Raw genomic sequence first — 4,853 nt, forward strand, 5'->3', positions numbered from 1 at the left:
AAATCAAAGTTTGGACATGATAACCATCTTTCGGGAATTTTATGATCTATTCTTAGTGTCATCTTATGTCATTGTGACGAAAACAGCAGTGAAAAGGGTATTCTTAAGAAAGTATGTGTCTAAGTTATTCTTGGCCACTGAATTATGATATGGAGGTTCGAACTAGTGTACTATTATTATTATTATTATTATTATTATTATTATTATTATTATTATTATTATTATTATTATTATTATTATTATTATTATTATTATATTTTAGAGAACCGAAAAAACAAAGAGAACCATGACTGTACCAACTTAACATTCTTAACTCTTGTAAAGACAAGAGGTTAGAAAATCATTATCTGCTAAAATCAAGGAGACTTGATGAAGATCATCACCAATAAATAAAATAGAATAAATAACATGTCATACGCCTGAATATATATACCTGATGAAAAAAAGTAGTTTTAAATCTTATCAACAAAGCGAGGGTAAATATATTTTCTTCTCATTTTAGTGTTGTACTCTGAGACGCCGAAACAACATTGTGAGTTTCTTCTCTATTCCGAGCTTAGCATGATGTAGAGTGGAGAATCTTGCACTCTCTATTGTACTCAGGGTGTGAGTTCTAGATCAATAACAGGGTACTTTGCATAAAAACTCCTTTTCATAAAGACTATCCTGTCTTTTATAGCATTCAGTTTTTTTTTCTTTTTTTTTTTATGAAATCATGCGAGAGTAATTATAAGTTGGCCGGTTTAGTCCCAATTTTAAGTTAGGGTTGCTTAAGTTTCTTTTATACCTTTTTTTGGAATATTGTCTGTGGAGTAATACCGAGTTTCCTGAACGCAACACTTATTTTTCTGTATTCCGTTCCTTGCTTTAATTTGTTTTAGTATGTATGTATGTATGTATGTATGTATGTATGTATTCATGCATTTTCATGTAGAAGAACTATTTCCATGTTATCAAGAAACAAAGGCAAGACAAAGACAGGCTATGTTGAACCAAAAAGTCTTATCGGAAAATTGATGACTTGAGGAATATATTTCAAAAGAAACTATAAGAAATGTTGATGATAAAACAATTTCTCAGAATGTTAAATAACCAAGAACTTAAGGATACATTGCCTGTTTGATAAATATAAAAACAAAATCTAAAGAAGTTTTATTATAGAAAAATAAATTTACCTATAATTTATGCATATAAAATCGTTCCGACCTTAAAATTAGCTCAACTGTAGACGACTGCATTGCGGCAAAACCTTTAGTGATCTGTTCATATTGCTTAAGGTCTGTAAAGAGACCATGATATGGATTTAAGGTCTGTAAAGAGACCTTGATATGGCTTTGTGTATTTAGGAGAATTTCTTCTTTATTGTCTTGAAAACAATCATTAAACTTTTTTTTTTATTTTTTTTTTCAAATCATACTTATAATAATTCTTTTCTCGCTTCAATGTTGCTCTAACTTTAATACTTTTATTCGCAAACTTGCAAACAAATTAAAACAATGTCTAAGGATAGCAAGACTAGTCTCTCTCTCTCTCTCTCTCTCTCTCTCTCTCTCTCTCTCTCTCTCTCTCTCTCTCTCTCTCTCTATTCTCTACTGAGGTGAGAATAAACAAAAATGCAATCCTGAAAAATACTCCAACTTTTATTGTATATAGATTGAAGTTAACACATCGTATTCACGAACAAGCAAACTAGAAATTTCAACCCACGTCTCTCTCTCTCTCTCTCTCTCTCTCTCTCTCTCTCTCTCTCTCTCCTCTCTCTCTCTCTCTCTCTCTCTCTCTCTCTACTGAGGTGAGAATAAACAAAAATGCAATCCTGAAAAATACTCCAACTTTTATTGTATATAGACTGAAGTTAACACATCGTATTCACGAACAAGCAAACTAGAAATTTCAACCCACGTCTCTCTCTCTCTCTCTCTCTCTCTCTCTCTCTCATCTCTCTCTCTCTCTCTCTCTCTCTCTCTCTCTCTCTCTATTCTCTACTGAGGTGAGAATAAACAAAAATGCAATCTTGAAAAATACTCCAACTTTTATTGTATATAGACTGAAGTTAACACATCGTATTCACGAACAAGCAAACTAGAAATTTCAACCCACGTCTCTCTCTCTCTCTCTCTCTCTCTCTCTCTCTCTCTCCTCTCTCTCTCTCTCTCTCTCTCTGTCTCTCTCTCTCTCTCAAAATACACACACATCCACAAACTAGTCTGAGCCTCAGTCGTATAGTAGTAATGTCACCCTATTGTTAATATGGCTGACAGGATGAAAACCGTTGATTCATAGAAGTATCTTTGAGTAAATATAACGAATGGTAGTAGGATAAGAGCAAAGGTTAGTCACAGAGTAAGAAAAGCCGGGTGTTTACGAATATTTGGCAGGAGACTTGAATCATCTGTTGAAAACAAGGAGGAAGGTATCAAAAGAAAGTTAAAACAAGTCTCCTTTATTGAAGTGAAAGGAGAATTGTGATTTTTAATAAAAAAGGCAGGTGAAAGTTGTTGAGATGAACTGTTTTGACAGTATTTCTGGAGTGAGGAGAAATAATTGGGTGGGAAATATGGCGACACCATATGGTGGAGGGCAAAGGATGGATTTAAGTATTTTTATAGTCAGGTGCAATATATAATTTTGCCAGATTTTTATGGAGAGTATTAAAACTATACTTTCTTTAACTATTGTATAAAAAAAATGGTCTCCCTTGCCCAGATACTTAAATGGCCACCAAATTAGATTTTATAAATAACTGAAGAAAAATAAATTTTTTGTTGTTGCTATTTCAGCTTGTGAATTATCTAAAAATAAGAATTTGGCAGTTAAAAAAACTATTTCTAAGCCAAGGAACCCAATGGTATGAACATAAATAAGCTAGATTCAACCGCAAACTTATTTGACTTGAATACCTAGATTTTTAATGTTTAACAATTGATAACACATGAACGTTCCACTTAGGTAGTGTTCATTAAAAGCCAACCTGCTCTTCACGACAAAGAAGGTGTTTAATCATTTAGGCAACCAAAGAATCTACTTATCCTTACCATTATCGTCATTATCAGTTTCATGCTCATTAATCGGACACCTACTACCACACAGGCATAGATCAGTGCAGGATAAGTGCTTTATTCTGCAAGAACACCTGGAAGAAGAAATGACTGTTTTTCATTGGCAGCTGATATATTCAATGATGGCCTTTAAATCTGGAAGGGCATTTGTCATGGTTGGTTTCAGATGGCCATCGGACACCTTGTTTCAGCCATTCTGCAGGGTATTCAACTGAGGATCCTATAGAGCAATAGCGGTCTGTTCCCAGACTCTGGATTGAATATAAACTCTCTGGACATGGTGTCTCAGAGCTCCAAGGGTAGGGGGTTGCTTGTCACTTTTTCCCATATGCTTGCAGAAGAAATGTCATCACAGCTAGGAGATGCGCAAACGAAGGTAACCAAAGTGGCCAACATAGTTTTGGACAGTTCTGTCTCTGATGAAAGCAACTGCAGAGAAATTATTACATCTTTATCCGCCTTCATGTACACTTACACCCAGGTTACTTTGGCTATATGAGAGAATCTTCCATAATTGCCAACAGCAGTGAACCCGTGGAAGGCTCTCATATGGCTCTCCAAATTGGCTTTATCCTCATGACCCAAGAGGGTATGGAAATGGAAGTGTTCTTCAGCATGAGATCATGTTTCAATATAGCAGTCTTGATCTTTTTTTATATCATACTCCTTCTTGAGAGTACTTGGTCCAAGCTCATGATACTCTCTGGGTTTGTCAGGTTCTAAGTAAAAGGGGATGTTGAACTCTTTTGCAGCATGGGAGAGTACTAGTGTGACCATGAAGAACCTCTGTATAGCATTGGCATTTTTGGAGATGTCGACGAGCTCAGAAGGATTTTCCACCAGCTTGTTCAGATGCTGACATGCATAGTCGGCCCCGATGGATACAAACAGAATGTCATTCTTCGTGACTGCAACGCGGCCTGCTTCCAGCTCTTCCCAGGTTTCACGGTGATTAGTTCTTAGATTCTGTATGTCTGTGATGTATCTGGGCCAGAATTCCATGTATTTGACATGGTCGAAAGTTACGAAGAGTTTACTCAGCAACTTTAAGAGGTTTCCCAGTGTTAACTATCCTCACCTGACAAAGTTACTCATCATCATCTTTCTGACAGAGGAAACATTGTACCTTATCCAGTGGACATGCACAGCACCTAGTGAATGGTGTTGAAAAGTCAGTTGATGGCATGCCTGATTCGTCCTTATCAGTGCTTCCTCTTTTCTGCCAATGTTTTTTGGCAGCGTGTTGACCACTAGCTAATGAATGTGCATGACGTGTCTCGGAACGTTGGTTTTGGTGTTTGTTAGTTGTATTGGCATAGCATTTACAATGATAGACTGCCTGATTTGTACAGTGTGTTCTTTGTACAGCTTTGCATTCTTCTTCGGACCTCAGCATAGTTGTCATCATGCACACTTTCCCTCCTTTTACTATGTCCAACACATGCTAGTAGGAGTCTATCTAGGGATGCTTCACCAACTGTTTCTTTTCAGTATCAAGCTGGATCAGAATATACTGCTTCTAGTTGATAGATTCACGCCCTTAACAAATAGCTTCTTCAGGATTACTCATGTTTACAGCCTGCAAATATGTGAAAAAAAAAAACCACCAATATAAAATAACCATCGGCAATACACATTGTGGTTGGTGCTTAGTATGACCTGATGACCAATTTGGCTACGGAAATTATTAGATATTTGCAATATCTACCATGACAAATGTCTCAACACATCTGCAACTATGAGCATTGGGTTTCTTGGCCTTGAAAATGATAGTGTAGCAATCCAAATAAAAGT

At 36.1% G+C, this 4,853-nt stretch overlaps 1 pseudogene; it reads right to left on the bottom strand.

The window, feature by feature from the left end:
• The window catches only part of LOC137629383 (uncharacterized), a 42,558-nt pseudogene extending 38,950 nt beyond the window's left edge, over positions 1-3,608 (bottom strand).
• Between the last annotated feature and the right edge of the window lie 1,245 nt (positions 3,609-4,853).

This window comes from Palaemon carinicauda, chromosome 37 (assembly GCF_036898095.1).
Source record: "Palaemon carinicauda isolate YSFRI2023 chromosome 37, ASM3689809v2, whole genome shotgun sequence".
Classification (NCBI taxonomy): Eukaryota; Metazoa; Arthropoda; class Malacostraca; order Decapoda; family Palaemonidae; genus Palaemon; species Palaemon carinicauda.